The 22,208-nt window shown below is 44.6% G+C and overlaps 1 protein-coding gene across 2 annotated transcripts in view; it reads right to left on the reverse strand.

Moving 5' to 3' along the window:
• The window catches only part of AHCTF1 (AT-hook containing transcription factor 1), a 368,321-nt gene extending 351,773 nt beyond the window's left edge, over nucleotides 1–16,548 (reverse strand). For both annotated transcript variants that reach the window (XM_033936331.1, XM_033936330.1), the window contains exon 1: nucleotides 16,118–16,548. The gene's annotated coding sequence lies outside the window, so the exon portion shown is untranslated. The remainder of the gene's footprint in view (nucleotides 1–16,117) is intronic.
• Nucleotides 16,549–22,208: the final 5,660 nt, after the last annotated feature.

Below are 22,208 nucleotides of genomic sequence, written 5' to 3' on the forward strand. Positions count from 1 at the left end.
CTGTGCAGTATTTTTTAACCCCCCCCCCCCCCCATTTTTACTCCTTAACCCCATGCCCTACCATTCTCTCCCCTTCTGCTCCCTTTCCTCCTTCAACTTCATCGGGCAGCAGCAGCAGCATTTATAATTAATTGCTGTTGCTGGCTTCAGGTCTTCCTCTCTGGCGGGTCCTGCTTCATGAAAACATGAAGTAGGCAGGACCCGCCAGAGAGGAAGGCCTGAAGCCGGCAACAGCAGCAAATTTTAAACGCTGCTGCTGCCCGAAGAAGCCAGGCCTTAACCACAAAGCTGGTGGGGGGAGGGTTTTAAAAGGTATAGCGGCGGCGGTGGTTTGAAAAACCATCCTTTAAAAACTTGCCTGTTTTATTTTAAAATGCCGTCCGGGTTTGGCCGCTGCACCTGCAGCCGCCGACAGCCAACATCCGCCTCGGGCCACCGACAGCCGCTGCGGCCGACATCCACTTCGGGGGGAGGGAGAGAGAGAGCTTTGCGCGCATGCGCACTCCTACCTGCGGTGCCCTACAGCTCACAGAAAATGGGCGCACGCAGGTGGGAGTGTGCATGCGTGGCTTAGAGTTTTATTATATTAGATAAGAGTTGCCATTCTAGAACCTTCAGCGCTGCATTAACGTGTGTGAGATCCAGAACGGGTCTCCAATCTTATGAGCCTTTCTTGGGCGAGTCCTGCGAGAACTAACGGCAGGCATTGAGGAAGCAGCGCGGGGCCAGGCTGGATGCCGAAAAGATTGCTCCTGCCCTGCACCCCTGGCTGCAACATTGGAGGCAGACGTCAGCCATCCAGCGAGGGAGCTATTTTAAAAGCTATGGGGAACTCCAAAAGCGCCACGGTTTATCAAGTTTCAAGTTTCAAGTTTATTAGGTTGCTTGTTGAATCGCTTAATCTAATTTCTAAGCGATTTACAATAAAATATACACATATGAAAACGAAAACATTACATACAATTTATCAATTATAACAAAAACAAAGGGAAAGAGAGGGAGAAATACATTTTTTATAGTAAAGAAAGAACATACAGGGAAAACACATAAGGAAATTAAAAAATGAGTGAAAAATAATTAACTAGAGTAACACTGTATAATAAAATTTAATTAATTTAAAAATGCGTCTTTAAACAAGAAGGTTTTTAATTCGCTTTTAAATTTCCCAAACACTTTCTCCTCCCGTAAAAACATAGGAAGCGCATTCCAGATCTGGGGAGCTGTACATGAGAAGATAAATTGTCTTCTTGTGCCGATTACTTTTAACGTAGGAATTGATAAAAGATTCCGTTCACTAGATCTTAAAGTTCTTTTAACAGAATATGGAATAAGTAGTCTGAATAAAAATGCTGGAGTCTTATTTTCTAATGTTTTAAAGATAATAGTACATAATTTATGTGTAATTCTGTGTATGACTGGAAGCCAATGAGCCTTTTTAAGGAGTGGTGTCACATGATCGAATTTTTTAGATTTTGTTATTAATTTAATAGAAGCATTTTGAATAATTTGTAAACGTTTAATTTCTTGTAACGTAATTCCTGTAAATAATGAATTGCAGTAATCGATTTTAGACATCACCAGAGAGTGGATAAGAATATTAAGTGCTCTAGGACAAAGGAATTTAGAAATGGATCGAATTTTCCGCAATCTATAGAAGGTGGTTTTAACAATACTACTAATGTGATCATGATAATTGAGTTTATTATCAAAAATTACTCCTAGAATTTTAGTATTTTTAACTAATTGAAGAGGAATATTTTGAATCATAATAGGAGTAACTAAAGAAAAGTTTTCCTTCCAAGGAAACAGCATGATGTTTGTTTTTTTAATATTGAGAGCCAACCTGTTTTTGTCCAGCCAATGATGAATTTGCTCCAGTTTCTCATTAATTGTCAGAATTTCATTTATATTGTTATTATTTAGAGGGTACAATAATTGAATATCATCAGCATAGGCAAAAACATGAAATCCTATAGATTGACATAATGTCAACAGAGGTGCCAAAAATATATTAAAAAGTAAAGGTGAAAGAATTGATCCCTGAGGAACCCCATATGATATTTGTGAAATTGAAGAAGAAGAATCATTAAAGATTACTGTAGATGTGCGATTACTGAAGTAAGATGTAAACCATGCTAGAACATCATCTGTAACCCCAATAGATTGAAGTCTAGCAAGGAGTAATTCGTGATCAATCGTATCAAACGTATCAATCGTATCTAATGGGGCGGCTAATCTAGGCGTTTTAAAAGCTAGAATAGGCGTTTCCTGCGGCCTATACAAAGGGGTGACCTATACATGGGGAAATACGGAACTCGAGCCATCTCTGGGCTCACTTTGCAACAGAAAAGGCATACAGATAAAACCCCTCATCTGAAGGTCCACTGGATCTTCAGACAGGCATGCCCTGAAAGCCCAAGCCTCCCTATGTGCTGTCTGGTGTGCTGCCAGACTTCCCGTGTAGATCTCTAAATAAGCTCTCCACATCAGATTAATAGTATTTTTATTTATTAAATTATTTAAATTTATAGTAATTGACATTATTTAGTCAAGACCTGTTGGTAACTGTTACCCATTCCACGTTTTCAAATTGAGTCAAATCACTTCCAACTGTTATATCAAAAACACTTTCACATTGCACTAAAGTGACTTATGAGAGTAATTACTCAAAACCTTTTTGTTGTGTCCCATGCATTAAGGAGTTTTTCTAAGCTTAAAAAACTAACATTAACTAACCAGGAGAGGAACATCAAAGATTTAATTCAGGAAAGGGGATCTCTTGTAGCACACAGCTATTTCAGAACCCTCTTCACCAATCCTGGTCTATTTTATCATTTGTTCTTCCTCCAACCTCCCTAACCATCTAAATCATCTTTAGTTAACTTTATAATCCTGACTTTTGAGTTAAATATCTCAACATATGGCAATCCATGTGTGTGAAACTGCTCTTATCTGTTCCATAGAATTCTAGCATTGTCAGAATTTCACTCCCAATACTAGGGCACAGCTAATATACTATCCCCAATGGCATTTCGGTTCTCAAACCTTCCTCGGGGGATTCCTCAGTACACACATCTGAAATAAAACAATATACAACATTTACATCAGGAAAGCCGTCAACAATGAAAGCTTGTGAATAATCAGCAGTTGTATGTATGGTGATGCACAGGCATGAAGGCTGTGATAGATGTATGAATAGCTCCCGTCAGGTGAAAGCTAAGTATCAGCTTATCTGAAACAAAGTTATAATTTGAAAAGTAAATGACACAGTCTGGGAAGGAATTTTGAACTAATGATGATATTCATTACCGCAGTAAAAACACCAGTTAATTGTGGGTGTTTGAGGTTCATCCCCCCCCCCCCATGTCAGAATGTGTGGGACTTGGGAGGGTATATACTGCAAGATCTGATTCAACTTAATAGAAGGGAAGCTAAAAAGTCTTCACAAACATCTGGGTCTAGTTTCATATAGTGCAAGTGTCAACTGCAATCTATCTAATGGCCAGAAATAACAGAGATGGTCAAAGATGAGCAGCTGAGGACTGTCACACAAGACATCCCTTCCCACGGGACACTGCCATTTTGGGCGAGCCACTGCAGAAACAGGCATCTTGGAGGCAATCCCTGCCACAACAGCAGGGTTCGATGTAGATGTCGATAGTTCTGAAAACAGTTTCTGCACCTCCTCCAAAGTGCACTGTTGCTGTAATTTCCCCTCTAAATAAAAAGATAGTGCAAAGAGGTATTGCCACTTGTATTCGATACCCCTGTCAGCCAGTAAACGAATGCAGGGCCGCAGGTCACTCCTGCAGCATAGTGTGGTGGTAGCCAAGTCTTGAAAGAACTAAATAGGGTATGTGTCCCATGTAAAGGCTTCTACTTTACGTGCAATTGATAAACTCCTACAGCTTGAAACATACCACAATATCCCGGGGTACATTTGTGCATGATCAACCCAGGGTTCGATGAGCCCGCTTAATCAATATGCTCTCAGGCATCAATTATTTGGACGAATCAGCTAAGAGCGTGCTCACTAATTTCTGGGTAGTGCGCTCACAATTATTATATTCAGGTAGCTCTAGTAAGCCCCGGATTCGCAAATTGTTCCTTCAGGACCTGTTTTACAGGTCTTCAATTTTATTGAGAAAACAGGAATTACCGTATTTTCACATAGATAACACGCACCCGTGTAAAACGCGCACACGGGTATAGCACGCGAAAAATACAAATTTATGTACAGAAATTTTTATATACCGCGCATGCTGCCCCAACAACCGCCCCCCCCAAGAACCTCCGACCGCCCCCCCAGCCGACCACGACCCCCCTGGCCGACCCCCACGACACCCCCCCCCCCCTTCCCCATACCTTAGTGTAGTTGGCCGGACAGACGGGAGCCAAACTCGCCTGTCCGGCAGGCAGCAACGACGGAATGAGGCCGGATTGGCCCATCCGTCCTAAAGCTCCGCCTACTGGTGGGCCTAAGGCGCCTGGGCCAATCAGAATAGGACCGGGAGCCTTAGGTCCCTCCTGGGGGCGGGGCCTTGGCCCACATGGTCGGGTTGGGCCCATGTGCCTCAGGCCCCGCCCCCAGGAGGGACCTAAGGCTCCCGGTCCTATTCTGATTGGCCCAGGTGCCTTAGGCCCCACCAGTAGGCGGAGCTTTGGGACGGATGGGCCAATCCGGCCTCATTCCGTCGTTGGCTGCCTGCCGGACAGGCGAGTTTGGCTCCCGTCTGTCCGGCCAACTACACTAAGGTACGGGGAAGGGGGGTGGGGTGTCGTGGGGGTCGGCCAGGGGGGTCGAGGGTCGGATGGGGGGGCGGTCGGAGGTTCTTGGGGGGGGGCGGTCATTGGGGGGGAGGGGGGGTTTGCGTCGAGGGCAGGAGGGCCTGGGATCCCTCCTGCCCGTAATGTAGTGCGGGGTGGGGGTAGGGGGTCGCCGTGGCCAGGAGGGTTTGGGCTCCCACCTGGCCCCCGAACAACTAGCAGGGGGGGGGTCGCCAGGGCCAGGAGGACTTGGGCTCCCTCCTGGCCCGATATTGTCGGGGAGTTAGGGAGTCGGCGGGGCAAGAGGGCTTGGGCTCCCTTTTGCCCCAATCGTGTCGGGGAGTTGGGGGGGCAAGAGGGCTTGAGCTCCCTCTTGCCCCGATCGTGTCGGGGGTGCCGCGGTTGGCTGGGGCAAGAGGGCTTGAGCTCCCTCTTGCCCCGATCATGTCGGGTGTCGGGACCACCAAGAGGAAGCAGCAGGACACCGGTAGGAGCTTCTACATGATGGGGGGGTTGGGAGGCTGTGGGGGTGCGAGCGGTCCGTGGGGGTGCGGGTGCGTGTGAGCGGTCCTTCGGGGTGGGGGTGCGAGCGGACGTCTGGGGGGGGGGAACTATGTAAAAAAAAATTTGTACAACGCGCTCCCCTCTTTACCTTGTGTGTCTTTTGTTCGTTCGTCCACAACAACTTTGTATGTATTATAGTTCGTCTGTAGTTTTCTTTTTTTAAAAAAAAAAAAGTATGTATTAATTGTAATATTGTTTGTCTAAAGGAAAAATTTTTTTTACTCTGTACAACGCTTTGTAGAATCGATAAGGCGTTTAATCAAATAATTAAAATAAACAATAAACAATATAACGTGCAAGGGTATGCACGGTACGTAAAAACCACGTATAACGCGCGCGTTATATGCGAGAAAATACGGTAGTGGTCTTACATTCATGCCAAGGAGGTCTCTAATGCGGTAATCACATTCTGATGCTCAAGTCGGTTCTCCGATTACACCATGCAGCCACCCAGTTCCACTATTTCTCCTCTTAGGTCTGTTGAGAGGGTTGTTAGTTCCGATCGAACTGCTTTTGTATCAATTTTGATTTCCTCGAGGAATTGTTGAAATTCCAGTATTGGATTCGATATCGCCGAAAATAAAAGCTGTGATTCTACACTAAACTGTGACCCAGATGATAGGCCTTCCTGTATATCCGTTATCTCTGCTGGCCAATTCAGCGTGGATGAAGGTTGATAGGCCCCATTATGCATACTCTCTGAAAGTGCCGCTCTTAAGATAGAGGCTGCTCTACCGCCGGACGGAGAAAGCCAAGGTAAAACGCTAATTATTGCAAAATATGGCCAAGTCCAGCAGAGCCCGGGAACTAAGCAGCCAGCATAGGCTGTGACATCACTTCCTCCACCAGCAGATGATGTTTAATGTGAACAAGTGCAAAATGATGCATGTGAGAAAGAGGAATCTGAACTATAGCTACGTGATGCAGATTCACTAACCAGGAAATGAATCTAAGTGTCACTGTTAAAGATACAGTACATTGAAACCCTCAGATCAATGTGTGGTGGCAGCTAAGAAAGTAAATAGAATGTTAGGAATTATCAGGGTTCGGTGCTGGGGCCAATCCTGTTCAATATGTTTGTGAGTGACATTGCTGAAGGGTTAGAAGTAAAAGTGTGCCTTTTTGCAGATGATACCAAGATTTGTAACAGAGTAGACACCGAAGAGGGAGTGGAAAATATGAAAAAGGATCTGCAAAAGTTAGAGGAATGGTCTAATGCCTGGCAACTAAAATTCAATGCAAAGAAATGCAGAGTAATGCATTTGGGGATTAATAATAGGAAGGAACCGTATATGCTGGGAGGAGAGAAGCTGATATGCACGGACGGGGAGAGGGACCTTGGGGTGATTGTGTCCGAAGATCTAAAGGCGAAAAAACAGTGTGACACGGCAGTGGCTGCTGCCAGAAGGATGCTGGGCTATATAAAGAGAGGCGTAGTCAGTAGAAGGTGTTGATGCCCCTGTACAGGTCATTGGTAAGGCCCCACTTGGAGTATTGTGTTCAGTTTTGGAGACCGTATCTGGCGAAGGACGTAAGAAGACTTGAGGCGGTCCAGAGGCGGGCGACGAAAATGATAGGAGGCTTGCGCCAGAAGACGTATGAGGAGAGACCGGAAGCCCTGAATATGTATACCCTAGAGGAAAGGAGAGATAGGGGAGATATGATTCAGACGTTCAAATACTTGAAGGGTATTAACGTAGAACAAAATCTTTTCCAGAGAAAGGAAAATGGTAAAACCAAAGGACATAATTTGAGGTTGAGGGGTGGTAGATTCAGGGGCAATGTTAGGAAATGTTAGGAACTTTACGGAGAGGGTAGTGGATGCCTGGAATGCGCTCCTGAGAGAGGTGGTGGAGAGTAAAACTGTGACTGAGTTCAAAGAAGTGTGGGATGAACACAGAGGATTTAGAATCAGAAAATAATATTAAATATTGAACTAAGGCCAGTACTGGGCAGACTTGCACGGTCTGTGTCTGTATATGGCCATTTGGTGGAGGATGGGCTGGGGAGTGCTTCAATGGCTGGGAGGGTGTAGATGGGCTGGAGTAAGTCTTAACAGAGATTTCGGCAGTTGGAACCCAAGCACAGTACCGGGTAAAACTTTGGATTCTTGCCCATAAATAGCTAAGAAGAAAAAATTTAAATTGAATCAGGTTGGGCAGACTGGATGGACCATTCGGGTCTTTATCTGCCGTCATCTACTATGTTACTATCAGGAAAGGAATAGAAAACAAAAGATGAAACTGTTATAATGCCCTTGTATCACTCTATGGTACGGCCGTACCTTGAAAACAGTGTACAATTCTGGCTGCTGTATCTTTAAAAAAAAAAAAAAAAATAGATATAGCGGAATTAGAAGTACAGAGAAGGGCGATGAAAATGATAAAAGGGATGGGACGACTTCCCTATGGAAAGGCTACAGCAGCTAGGGCTCTTCAGCTTGGAGAAGAGACAGCTCAGGGGTGATATGACAGAGGTCTATCTATAAAATATCGAGTGGAGTGGAAGAGGTGAGTCATTTGTTTACTCTTTTCAAAACTACAAGGACTAGGGGGCATGCGTTGAAGCTACTAAGTAGTAAATTTAAAACAAACCATAGAAATATTTCTTCACACAATGTGTATTTAAACTCAAATTTGTTGACAAGAGAATGTGGTAAAATCATTCAGTCAGTTTAAAAGGGTTTTAAAACGGTTTGGATAATTTCCTAAGAGAGAAGCCCATAGGCCATTACTGAGATGGCTTGGATAAATCCACTGCTTATTCCTAGGATAAGCAGCATAAGATCCGTTTTACTACTTGGGATCTAGCTAGGTACTTGCGTGCTCTTCCAGCAATCCATCCAGCACAAATTTGGCATGAATTATGGATAAAAGCCTGGAGGTCCCCATCCCTACAAGTTGAGACAAAACAGGGAGTTTAAGGTTCTGGAGAACTTTGGAGAGAAAAAAAAAAATAAATATCAAGAAATCCAAGATGGCCACCATGGCAGTGTTTTGGGGCCAAAAATGTCTCAACCCCCCCCCTAATTTTTATCATAGGCTGTTACAGCTTGGCTCACCTTTATCTACTTGTTAATTCACCCCTTTAAACAAAATGTAGTAAATTGACAAGGCAAGATTTCCCTTGACTAAATTCATATTGGCTTTGTCTCATTAATCCTTACTTATGTGTATGTTCTGTCATTTTGTTCTTTATAAGTCTCTACCATTTTGCCTGACACCAACGTCATGGTCATTCTTGCAGGGCTACAATGAAACAGAATAAAAAAACAAAACACTGTATATACTTGAATATAAACTGAGATTTTTGCCCCTCCCCCCAAAAAAGGGCCAAAATGGGGGTATTAAATTCGTGTCAGTGCTTTCCCTCCCCCCCCTCCCCCGGGGCCGCTCTTCCTACGCTTTTGCCTCTTGAGCAGCCACTATCAGAAAAGGATGCCACAAGTTCTCGCGGCAGCCTTGCGAGACCACAAAAACTCATGACAACCATTTCAGATAGTGGCTCCTCATGGAACAGAAGAATAGGAAGAGCGCTCCTGCCCAGGTTCACTGTTGAACCACTAGGGTTTTTAAATGTATGATTTGTTTTTAAAGTCTGGGAAGCAGGAAGGAGGTGGGATGTGTCAGCCAGGACAGGAGGCAGGGAGAGATCCCTCCTGTGCCAGCCCACTGCTGGACCAGCAGGGATTATGGTAAGCCCGGGGGAGGCTTGGTATAGAGCCTGGCAGGGCACTTGAATATAAACCCCCGGTTTAAATTTAAGTCAACTTTCTTTCTCCCTTTTTTTTTGGGGTGGGGGGGACCTCGGTTTATAATCGAGTATATACAGTACATATTACAATGAGTTAGAATTGGAAATGGAAAACTGAAATGTATTTATGTTTATAATTGTCATTTTACTATTATGATACTGTTAACAAAACTAAGTTTTATGTTAAACTACACCTGCTATACACTGCCTTGGGTGAATCTTCAGAAAGGTATTTAATAAATCTCAATAAATGAAGTTGCTTCTGGGCCTGAATGACAATAAGCCATAATTTTAAGACACTCAGATTACTGTAACAATTTAATAAAAAAGTGGTTGTGTTGTAAGGCTAGAAACAATTCACAATCTAGCAACTAAATGGTGACTTTGCTATTCTTTACACTGGCTTTCAGTGGAGCTGTGTGCAAAGTTCAACTCTGTGTGTCTAACATTTAAATGCATACCAAGGGACTGGACCTAATTATTTGAATAGTAAATGGGTAAAATACAGGCCTGCATAAAATTTTAGGTTTGGCCAATGGAATTTGGTATGCCAAGCCGAAGATATTTAGGCTACAAAAATCCAGTGTTCCTCTTTTGGATAGTGCATCTCCTCCCCCCCTCAAAACAAAAAAACAAACAAAAAAAATCTCTGGAATATCTTATTGCAAGAAATTCAAATCTTTCTATAAGGTTTTTAAAGCCATACATGTTAGGGATCCAGAAGCAAAATTATGAATAGTTATGTCATTTAAAAAACATTACCCAAAAAGTTTAGATTACAATCTTTAGATATTGGTCATTATAAATCCCAGTTTCAAGACATTTATCATTCCACACCTTTAAATAAGCTAAACCAGTTCTCAAACCTGTCCTGGGGAATCCTCAGCCAGTCAGGTTTTTAGAACATCCCTAATGAATATGCATGAGAGAGATTTGCATATAATGGTAGTGAAGGTATGCAAATCTGTCCCATGCATTTTCACTAGGGATATCCTCAAAACCCAACTGGCTGGGGATCCCCCAGGACAGGTTTGAGAACCACTAAGCTAAACTACATCTTCAGAGGCAACTGTTGCATCCTTGGGCATACAACTCTTAATATCTTCATCAGGTAAGACTATACAAGTCAAGCCACACAGAACTGAAAGATGAGGCAATGGATGAAGATACAGTACTTGATTATGTTTTCATTCCACAGCACATCCTTAATTCCTATCATATAACTGAGCTTTATAATGCAATGACTGATCAATAGCTAGATGTTAAGTTATCTTTTGGACTATCTTTCATAAGGTTTTCTGAAAAAGTTTGGAGAGAATTATTTTAGTATATAGTGATTATATTGAAACAATCACATTTCTTACTTAGATGGTAATAATGTCTATGTATACTGTATAAAATATACTTGAAGTCAAGCTATTGTTGAGCGGTTGAATTGTGTTGCCAAGGCCCGGAAGAAAAAATAAATTGGATTTTAGAAACATTACTTTATAATAACTTGGGGAATATATATATGGTGATTATATTGAAGCCATCTCGATACTCAGAAGGATCATATCCCCAAATACATCTTTATAAGTAGACCCTTTTCCTCATTTCAGAAAACGTAAGTGGAATATTAAAAAAACAATCACCCACTACACACACATAAAATACCTTTTTTTAATTTGAGGGATTACAGCTATTTCTGTTTAAAATCCTGTGCTTTGGGGTAGCCACTGATCTGGTATAGAGCCTGCATTTCTGTTTAAAATCCTGTGTTTTGGGGTAGCCACTGATCTGGTATAGAGCCTGTATTTCTGACCTACTAGTTTTCAGCCATTGTGTCTGCTGATTAGGTGTAGAAGGGAGGGGCTCTGATTTACTACTAAGGCTAACTGCATTATCTTTGGGACAGTGCTGTGAACAAGTCTGCCCTGTGACCTTCTAAAAGCTAAGTTACTCAGAATTTCATATTCTGCTCTTTTCTCTGTTTTTCAGCATTATATCTGCTTAATTTCTCTTCTCCTCCGTTTCTTACTTTAAAAACAAAAAAATAAACCCTTCTCTTTCCTTTGTTAAATCTTATTTCCTCTTCCTCTTCATAGAAATAAGGGTAAGACTTATAGTCCCACCCACCCCAGGGACCACTGTTCATATATAGAGACCCAAATAATCAGGACTACTCAAATCAAGTCACTTCACAACCAATCAAGATGACCTTTATTCTATGCAATCACCGTGGTGCTTTAATTACAAGACACACTATTTGGAGGCTTAAGGCTTGCCCCATCTGTCTTCAACTTGCTAGCATTAAGGAGGAGCTCTGCAAACTTAAACAGGAATTGAATACAATTAAAGCAACTTCCGTCACTCCCCAAAATCATACCAACTTACCACCTCTACCTCAAAGAATAAAACAGCCCAGGAATAAATGGGTCACAGTAGGCTCAGTAACACAGAAAACAGAAGGGGGGTGGGACTGGAACCAATGAAGGTAACTCAAGAACAAGCGCACCCTATGCACAAATAAAAAAGCCAAAAACAGAAAACTATTACTGTTGGGGGATTCCATCAGAGGCAATAACCTTGGAACACAAGGCGAGGAGACCAAAATAGTGAAATGTCTTCCAGGATCCTCAGCGACCAGGAGTTCCAAGCTGACTATAAATTAAGGAAGAAACTAAGGATTTTAACACTGATGTTGTTATCCATCTGGGAACAAATGACCTGGCCAACAACTCCACACCTGCAGCACAGAAAGTTTTTTGGGAGCTTGGTGAGGGCTTGAAACCTTTTGTAAAGATTTTAGCTTTTTCTGAAATACTGCCTGCATATGGAAAGGGAGAACAAAGAATAAAAAACACAGAGGACTTTAATAGGTGGATCAAAGCCTGGTGTCATCAAGAAGGCTTTAGATACATAGGAGGATGGGGAAATACATGGAAGTACAAGAAGCTATATTGCACTGATGGGCTACATATTACTACAGCAGGAAAAAGAAACCTTGCAGAGAAATTTAGACAATATGTTTCTAGGCATTTAAACTAGAAGGTGGGGGTGGTGTATGTATGAAGGACAATTATAGAGACCACCCCCGGCAAAAGAAAAGATGTGATAGTAGTAAAGATTGCAACATAAACAATATCAGCAACTCATTTCTTAGCATTGCAACGGAAAGTGAAATGAAACAAAAATCTATATGAAAAAGGAGATTACCACTGAAAAATAGCTGGAAAGCGATGACCACAAATGCTTGCAGTCTAAGCAACTAGGTTCATGATCTGCAAACCCTGATATTTGAGGCAGATGTAGATATTGTCGCTATCACATAGACATCTGGATGGGATGCAAACATATCGGGATATAATCTTTTTATGAAGGACAGAGATGGTCAAAAAGGTGGAGGAGAAGCTCTCTATGTAAAGATCAATATCCAAGCGATCGAAATGCAAGGGACCTGGGGAGAGGAAGAAGCGCTATGGATCACTCTGAAAAGTTAAGATGGAACTTCTATCTACATGGGTGTAGTCTACAGACCTCCAACTCAATTGCAGAAAATTGATAAGGATCTGATTGTGGATATCACAAAGCTTGGAAGGAAAAAGGAGGTGCTGCTGTTGGGAGATTTCAACCTGCCGGATGCGGACTGGAATGTTCCGTCTGCAGAATCGAAAAGAAGTAGGGAGATTGTGGATGCCTTTCAAGAGACTCTGCTCAGACAAATGGTGACAGAACCCACGAGGGAAAAAGCGATATTGGATCTGGTCCTCACAAATGGAGAGAGTATCTCTAATGTTCGACTGGGTGCTCACCTGGGAAGTAGCGATCATCAAACGATTTGGTTTGATATAACGGCTAAAGTGGAGAGCGGCCACACAATACTTAAAAGTCCTAGATTTCAAACGTACGGACTTTCATGAAATGGGAGAGTACCTGAAGAAAGAGCTGTTAGGATGGGAGGACATAAGAGAAGTGGAAAGACAGTGGTCTAAGCTGAAAGGAGCAATAAAAATGGCTACGGACCTTTATGTGAAGAAAATAAATAAAAACAATAGAAAAAGGAAGCCAATATGGTTCTCCAAACTAGTGGCGGAGAAAATAAAGGCGAAAGAGTTAGCGTTCATGAAATATTTAAAAAAAACCAAGAACAGGAGTACAGAAAGGACTACAGGGTGAAACTGAAAGAAGCCAAGAGAGAGATACGTCTGGCGAAAGCACAGGCGGAAGAACAAATGGCTAAAAATGTAAAAATGGGAGACAAAATTTTTTTCTGATATATTAGTGAAAGGAGGAAGATGAAAAATGGAATTGCTAAACTAAAAGATGCTGGGAACCGATATGTGGAGAGTGATGAAGAAAAAGCAAGTGTGCTAAACAAATATTTCTGTTCTGTGTTCACAAAAGAAAATCCTGGAGAACGACCGAGATTGTCTGGCAAAGCTACACAAGAAAATGGAGTAGATTCTGCACCGTTCACGGAGGAGAGTGTTTATGAGCAACTTGAAAAAACTGAAGGTGGACAAAGCGATGGGACCAGACGGGATCCGTCCCAGGATACTAAGGGAGCTCAGAGAGGTTCTGGCGAGTCCTATTAAAGATTTGTTCAACAAATCTCTGGAGACGGGAATGGTTCCTGGGGTTTGGAGGCGAGCGGATGTGGTCCCTATTCACAAAAGTGGTCACAGGGATGAAGCGGGAAACTACAGGCCGGTGAGCCTCACTTTGGTTGTTGGAAAAATAATGGAAGTGTTGCTGAAAGAAAGGATAGTGTATTTCCTTGAATCTAATGGGTTTCAGGATCCGAGGCAACATGGCTTTACAAAAGGTAAATCGTGCCAAACGAACCCGATTAAATTTTTTGATTGGGTGACCAGAGAGCTGGATCGAGGACATATGCTAGATGTAATTTACTTAGATTTCAGCAAAGCCTTTGATACGGTTCCTCATAGGAGGCTGTTGAACAAACTTGAAGGGCTGAAGTTAGGACCCAAAGTGGTGAACTGGGTTAGAAACTGGCTGTCGGACAGACGCCAGAGGGTGGTGGTTAATATTAGTCGCTCGGAGGAAGGAAAGGTGAATAGTGGAGTCCCTCAGGGTTCGGTGCTGGGGCCAATCCTATTCAATATGTTTGTGAGTGACATTGCTGAAGGGTTAGAAGGAAAAGTGTGCCTTTTTGCAGATAATACCAAGATTTGTAACAGACTAGACACCGAATAGTGAGTGGAAAATATGAAAAAGAAACTGCAAAAGTTAGAGGAATGGTCTAATGCCTGGCAACTAAAATTCAATGCAAAGAAATGCAGAGTAATGCATTTGGGGTTTAATAATTGGAAGGAACCATATATGCTGGGAGGTAAGAAACTGATATGAATATTCGGGGAGAGGGACCTTGGGGTAATAGTGTCCGAAGATCTAAAGGCAAAAAAACAGCGTAAGGCGGTGTCTGCTGCCAGAAGGATGCTGGACTGTATAGAGAGTAGCCAGTAGAAGGAAAAAGGTTTGATGCCCCTGTACAGGTCATAGGTGAGGCCCCACTTGGAGTATTGTGTTCAGTTTTGGAGACCATATCTGACAAAGGATGCAAGAAGACTTGAAGTGGTCCAGAGGAGGGCAACAAAAATGATAGGAGGCTTGCGCTAGAAGACATATGAGGAGAGACTGGAAGCTCTGAATATGTATACCCTAGAGGAAAGGAGGGACAGGGGAGATATGATTCAGACGTTCAAATACTTGAAGGGTATTAACGTAGAACAAAATCTTCTCCAGAGAAAGGAAAATGGTAAAACCAGAGGACATAATTTGAGGTTGAGGGGTGGTAGATTCAAGAGCAATGTCAGGAAATTCTACTTTACGGAGAGGGTGGTGGATGCCTGGAATGCGCTCCCGAGAGAGGTGGTAGAGAGGAAAATGGTGATAGAGTTCAAAGAAGCACAAGATGAACACAGAGGAGCTAGAATAAGAAAATATTAAATATTGAACAAAGGCCAGTATTGGACAGACTTGCACGATCTGTGCCTGTATATGGCCGTTTCGGGGAGGATGGGCTGAAAAGGGCTTCAATGGCTGGGAGGGTTTAAATGGGCTGGAATAGGTTTTAATGGAGATTTTGGCAGTTGGAATCTAAGCACAGTACCGGGTAGAGCTTTGGATTCTTGCCCAGAAATAGCTAAGAAGAAAAAATTTAAATTGAATTAGGTTTGACAGATTGGATGGACCATTCAGGTGTTTTATCTGCCGTCATCTACTATGTTACTATTTGTCTGTAGTTACTAAGGTTCACTGGAATCAAGTTTATTCCCCCATGTATTTTAAAGTCATGATGATGTGGGTGGGCTAAGTGGACCAAGAGGTCCTTTTCTACTTATCTAAGGGGGGGGAACCTATTTCCAAAATACACAAATCATAAGAATGAAGTTAGAAGATCAATAATAAGACTAGAATAGGCAGCCACAACACAAAGAAAGATTCCTCAATATCAGCCTAACTTCTACTTTCAATATACTTAACAATCCTAAACTCGTATGACAATTAGCTCTCTAGTCTCAGCATTACTCACTGATAAAGCACACAGTGAAGTTTAGAAAAACTGCAAGCAATAGTAGCCAGTTGGAAGCTAGCCCAAGATCAGGACGAAAGCAGCAGCGAGGTCTCGTCAAATTCACTGCAATCAACTGCATGCAGGTCGAAAATGCACAATATTAAGCTTGGAAGAGTTCCCACCGCTATCTGATCTCTGTACACAATCTGAAACGCCATCCGGACTGGTTTCCCGCTACAAGCCCGTAGAAGAAAGACACTTGGCAGCACACAAGCGTTCAAAACCATCCAGTCTATCCTTCACAGCCATGCTGCAGACATGTACATGCCCATCCCGCTGTGATCCACGTGAGACCGCAGCCAGGTCACTCCCGAGGCCCAGGAAGCTCCCGAACTGCAGTCAACAGGGTGGCCAAAGCACAGTAGCAACACTCCACAGGAAAAGGGGGGGGGGACCTTCGGACTCACGGACCGCACACGCTCCCGAGACCCACCCCTCCCCATCCCGGCCTACCTGGGTGCGGGAAAGCGCCGTGAGCGCCTCCTAGGCCGCTTCTCGCTCAGACCGTCCAGCGGCAGCCGCTGCCAGTCTCCAAGCGCAAGGCGCTGTCAGCGCGCCGAGAAGTCCCACTTTCGCATCCGTTAGCAAGACTACACGGCCAGGCAGCGGCTCCACAAGCCGGCGGGAGATGCAGATACGCAGAGCGGCCTGTGCCGCCTCCTCTCCTCCTCCTCCTCCTCCTTCTCCCAGTACGGGTCAGTCCAGATACTACTTGCTACTGCCGCTTCCGCAGTCCGCTCGCTCCCTGCTTTTTTAGCAGTTAAACCCAAGCGCCATTCCGCTCTCCTCCCCTACTCAGCACACCGCGCATTAAGGCCGAGCCCGCGCATCGGAAGGGGAAGGAGCAATCCGTCAACACTCTCGCTCCGCCCCCACACGCTCGCCGCAGCTTTCGCGAGACTTCGTTTCCCGGCGGGAACTTTCGAAATGTGACGTATACGTTAGTCAGCGAATTGGGGACGTGTCGTCGGACGGGTGGCGGTCATCCTGGGGACCAGTTTCTCTCTCTCTCTTTTTTTTTTTTGACTGGTTAACCCAGTAATCCTATTTTATAGGGTTGTGGTGTTTTGTGAGATGAGCAGTTGAATCAGAGCTACGTGTTTATATTTCATAAACAGGGTCAACTTCCTTTAAAAGAATAGAGGCCCCGCTGCTCAAGAGCTTACCGTGGAAGTAAGACTGGTTGTAGCCAATCTTGTAAGTTAGCTTAGCGTCCAATGTTCAAAAGGGATCTAGGGCTTCAAGAATCCTATGTAAATACATTACAGGTAGGGTTGCCTTACGACTCTAGGACAGATTGAAACATCCGGATTTTACTTCCATTGTTTTGCCGTGGATGTAATACCCGGATGTCTAAGCTCATTAGATGAGCCCTCCCTGTAATGAACAGAAAAGAATGCCCACCTTTTACCGTGCAAACTTTTCCAGCAGGAGCATTTTGCTTAGGAGCTGTCCCCTGCGCTTGTGTGTCCTGCACCCTAACAGCCTGGCCATAGGCTGGAACACGCACGCACGACAGCTGCGTCCAAAATCAGAATGGAAAAAAAACTCCCAAGATTTCTGAACTTCAGCTGAAGCCTCTGTGCTACTGCAGTAACTGAAAAGCTATGAGGTTTTTCCCATGGCTGCTGCTGCTTGCTTCAGTTACTCTGGCAATCCCAGGTCTGTACTCTTCTGTGCCTGCACAATACAGCTGTGCTTACTGCTCAGCTCTTGTGCACAGGCATCGGGCATGGTTCTTCCTCTCTTCAAAGTGGTACTCGCACAAACAGCGTGTATATAATTGTAACAGGTTTCTGGGTCTCATCAGGTCTGTGTAGAAAGAACCAAAGTTTCAGCCATCATGATGAGACCCGGAAACCTGTTAAAATCATGACGCCGGCCGCAGAAGCCTAAGAAAGCATGTATATAATTTGCATGCTGTTTGTGTTGAGCAGTGCCCAGAAAATGAAAGATGCTCTCAACCTGCAAGTTGTTGGAATTCTGTGCATCTGACCCAGGATCAGCTAGCACTAGACCAGTGATTCCCAACCCTGTCCTGGAGGAGCACCAGGCCAATCGGGTTTTCAGGCTAGACCTAATGAATATGCATGAGAGAGATTTGCATATGATGGAAGTGACAGGCATGCAAATTTGCTTCATGCATATTCATTAGGGCTAGCCTGAAAACCCAATTGGCCTGGTGTTCCTCCAGGACAGGGTTGGGAACCACTGCACTAGACAATACTCTGGTACACTATTTTGCATGTAGGCCATTTTTTTCTGTTGTGCATAGTTTTAAGGTAGCTTGAAAATCCATTTACCAGTATTTATTTATTTATTGGGATTTATTAACCCAAAGTGGTTTACAGTACATTGAATAGTAATCAGGTACTAAGTATTTTCTCTTTCTGTCCCAGCAAGCTTACAGTCTAACTCTAGTTAGTGCCTGGGGTAATGGAGGGTTAAGTGACTTGCTCAGAGACACAGGAAGCATGCTGGGTAAAATTCACAACCTCTGGGTGCTGAGACAGCAACTCTAACCATAGGCCACCACTCATGTTTAGATGTTTATTTTTACCCACCTCAAGGATAATTGTACAATAGACTGCATAGTGTCAGAATGGGCCAGCCGGTGGTGCCATAACACCCCCCTCCCCAATATTTTCCTTTATTGCCTCTTTTCCTTGAGGCATTTATTTGCATACCTTCAGTGGCATATCAAGGCGGGGAGGGCGCCCCGGGTGCATGCTCTAGGGGGAGCACAGCCGGCTGGTTCCGGAACCTCCCGCCCTACTGTTTAACGGGACCTGCACCTCAGTGCGGCTGCCGTACTTATTCTGGACAAGAGTCGGCAGCCGCGTTGAAGTGCAGGAAGGTCCCGCGATGACTGCATCTGCCAGCTCTGCTCTGGAAGAAGTACATGACGTCGGAGGGGGTGGACCGGCAGCTGCAGTCATTGCAGGACCTTGCCACAACTCCCTGCGTCTGCTGGTCCACCCCCTCCGACATAACGTACTTCTTCCAGAGCAGAGCAAGCAGACATAGTCATCGCGGGACCTTGCTAGTTTGGAAGAAGAGAGGGAGAAAGGAGTATAGAAGGGTAGTGGAGGGAGAGAAGGGATCAGGGTAGTGGAGGGAGAGAAAGTGGGCAGATGCTGATGGAACTGATGCGCAGGGAAAGGGGAGCGAGACATAAGGGGGAAGGATACTGGATGGAATTGGGTTGGAGGGAAAGAAAGGGGGCCATATGCTGATGGAAGTGGGGGTGAAGGGAGAGGAGAGTGAAATGCCAGACCATGGGGTGTGGGAGAGGGAAGAAAAGGAGAGATGCCAGACCATTGGAGGAGGGAAGGGAAGGGAAGAAGATGGATGTCAGACCAATGGGGGTGAAGGGAGAGATAGAAGGGGGAGGGATACAATTTCTGGAAGGGGCATAGAAGGAGAGAAGATGCCATATAGAAAGGGCAGAGAGAGGGTAGACAGTGGATGAAAGGAAGAGAGTGACAAGATGAGGAAAGCAGAAACCAGAGAAGGCAAGGTAGAAAAAAATTTCCTTCTTTTTTTTTTTTTTTTTTTGCTTTAGGGGAGATGCATTGCTGTTTCTGTAGTGTTGCATTGTATGCTGCAGAGTCCAGCTTCTTGGTGGTTCAATTTAACCTTTGTCTATGTATTTCTATTTTATCCCCCCTTTTACAAAACTGTAGAGTGTTTTTTTAGCACCGGCTAACAGCTAGAGAATGACATGGTGGTTGTAACCCGCTGAAAGGGTAGGGTGACAAAAAAAAAGGTCACCACGAGTACGGGGACAAGGTCATTCACCACCCCCTGGAGCGGTGAATGGTCTTGTCTCCGCAGTTAAAGGAGTGAGCATGCGCGGTGAACGAGCATGCGGTCCAGCAGCCCCCTCTCTCCTGCCAGCCGTGCATCTTCCTCCCTCCCTTTCCCTTACCATCTCTTTGTGGCGATTTCTATAAGGCTATGCGTTGTATTGCAGCTGGAGCCTTGAAGTCACGTCACGTGTGGCTGCTGGAAAAGTCTCATCTGACACAACTTCCTGTTTCCGGTTGCATCAGAGGAGACTTTTCCCAGCAGCCAATGCAACACGATTTTAAGGCTCCGGCTGCAATACAACGCTTAGCCTTACAGAAATCGCCACAAAGAGAAGGAAAGGGAGGGAGATGCATTGCTGGCCAGTGGGAGAGAGCTGCTGGACTGCGTGAAGGGTGCTGGGAGGTGGAGGGATGGAAAGGAGAAGACACTGAAGCAGCTTGAAGGGAACTGGGGAAGAAAGAGGGGGGAAGACGCTGGGAAATGGGGAAGAGAGAGTGGGGAGAAGACGCTGGGAAATGGGGAACAGAGAGTGGGGAGAAGACACTGAAGGGAAATGGAGATGACAGAATGGGGAGAAGACACTGAAGTGAATGGAGAAGAGACAGTGGGGAGAAGACGCTGGAAGGGAAGAAGACAGAGATGTCAGACTATGGGGGAGCAGAGGGAAGAAGATGGGTGCCAGACCAATTGGGGGGGGTGAAGGGAGAGGCACAGTAACAGAGCAAATGGAAGGCGCAGAGAGAAGACAGACAGTGGATGGAAGGAATTGAATGAGAAAATGAGGGAAGCAGAAACCAGACAACAAAGGTAGAAAATAAATTTCTATTTATTTATTTTGTTGTAGGATAAAGTAGTATATTAATTGTGTTTATAAAAATTTATAAACAAAGCCCTGCTAGCTGAACATCTCTTTCTCTAGTTCAGCAGCCAGAACTTTGATTTATAAGGAAGGAATAAACTAAATATTGCAGTACTGAGGCTTGTATGGAAGCTGCGGGAACGGGGCAGGGACAGTGGTTGCGGGGACAGTGGTCACAGGGATGGTGGTTGCGGGTACGGGGACAAATTTTTTTCCCCATGTCAATCTTCAGTAACAGCTCTGATGCTCAGAATTCTATGAACATCTGAGCTGTTACCACTATGGCTAAAAACCACCCTACAGTTTTGTTAAAGAGGGAGGGGTTACATAGAAACATAGAAATAGACGGCAGATAAGGGCCACGGCCCATCAAGTCTGCCCACCCTACTGTCCCTCCCCTCCCTTTGCCCTGTGAATAGATCCCATGTGTCTATCCCATTTGGCTTTAAAATCAGGCACTCTACTAGCCTCAATCACCTGCAGTGGAAGACTATTCCAGCGATCAACCACCCTTTCAGTGAAAAATAATTTCCTCTGATTTTCCACGGATGCCCTCTTGTTGTTGCGGGACCCCTGAAAAAGAAGATATCTTCCTCAGTCTCGATGCAGCCCGTGTGATTACATATTCCATACTAGGCAAAGATGTTTTCTGTGTGTTCGAAAGACATGGTTTTCTGTTAGGACTGACTGTGCAGGATTGATCTGTACTAGTCTGGCTTGTTTAGTTTTACAATGGGTGTATTGATGTTGTACTGCTCACTGCAGTATGTAAGATGCTGCCTTTTCCTAGGTACACTCTTGTGTGATGTGTGGATTGTTACTAAAAATCATGTTTTCATAAATGGGAGGGGGGTCAAAAAAATGATAGGCCCCAGGTGTCACATATGCTAGGTATGCCACTGCTTACCTTGCTCCTTCATGCAGCCACTTTACCATCTGCATAAGAAGATGCATCTCTCTAAAATTTATTATTTACCTAGAAGAATAAAGCCACAAAGTCCTAACCAGCAGAATTTATCTGCTGATAGTTTGGATTTATCTAATTTCCTGGAGATATCGGATACTGAGACTCAGGTATCAGCAACACTGTTGGTACAATTTGTCAAACCCGCGGGCCACATTGCAGCCCCATGAAGTATTTTGTGCGGCCCCACTCAAGGGCGATGCGGTGTTTTCCTCTGCCGCCCCTGGGTGTTTACCATCTTGCCGGCTCTTACCTCCGTCTTGCAGCATTTGCTCGAAGCCGCGGGCAGCGGATCCTATGTGCCTCTTGCGGCTGAACTGGAAGTGTTTCCTCTGACGTCGCGACGTCGGAGGGAATGTTTCCAGATCAGCCGTAGGAGGCATGTGGAAGCCGCTGCCCGCGGCTTTGAGCGAACGCTGCAGCAAGATGGAGGAGGGAGCAGGCAAGACGGTAAACACCCGCGGCACAGAAGGGAGGGAGAAGGGTGTGTTGGGACTTGAGGAAGGCGCTGCCCGCGGCTTTCAGCAAAAAAAAAATGAGGATAGACTTATAACACTAGGATTGTTCTCCCTTGAGAAAAGGAGAATGCGTGGGGATATGATCGAGACCTTCAAAATACTGAAAGGAATCGACAAAATAGAGCAGAGAAGATTATTTACACTGTCCAATTTGACACGGACTAGAGGACATGGAATGAAGCTAAGGGGGGACAGGTTCAGGACTAATGTCAGGAAGTTCTGCTTCACTCAGAGAGTGGTTGACACCTGGAATGCCCTCCCAGAGGAGATTATTGCGGAATCGACCGTCCTAGGCTTCAAGAGCAAACTAGATGCATATCTCCTTAAGAGAGGCATATAAAGATATGGTGGACTATAAATTACGCCAGGTGTACACCTGGCGGGGCCTCC

The sequence above is a fragment of the Geotrypetes seraphini genome, chromosome 3, assembly GCF_902459505.1.
Source record: "Geotrypetes seraphini chromosome 3, aGeoSer1.1, whole genome shotgun sequence".
Taxonomy (NCBI): domain Eukaryota; kingdom Metazoa; phylum Chordata; class Amphibia; order Gymnophiona; family Dermophiidae; genus Geotrypetes; species Geotrypetes seraphini.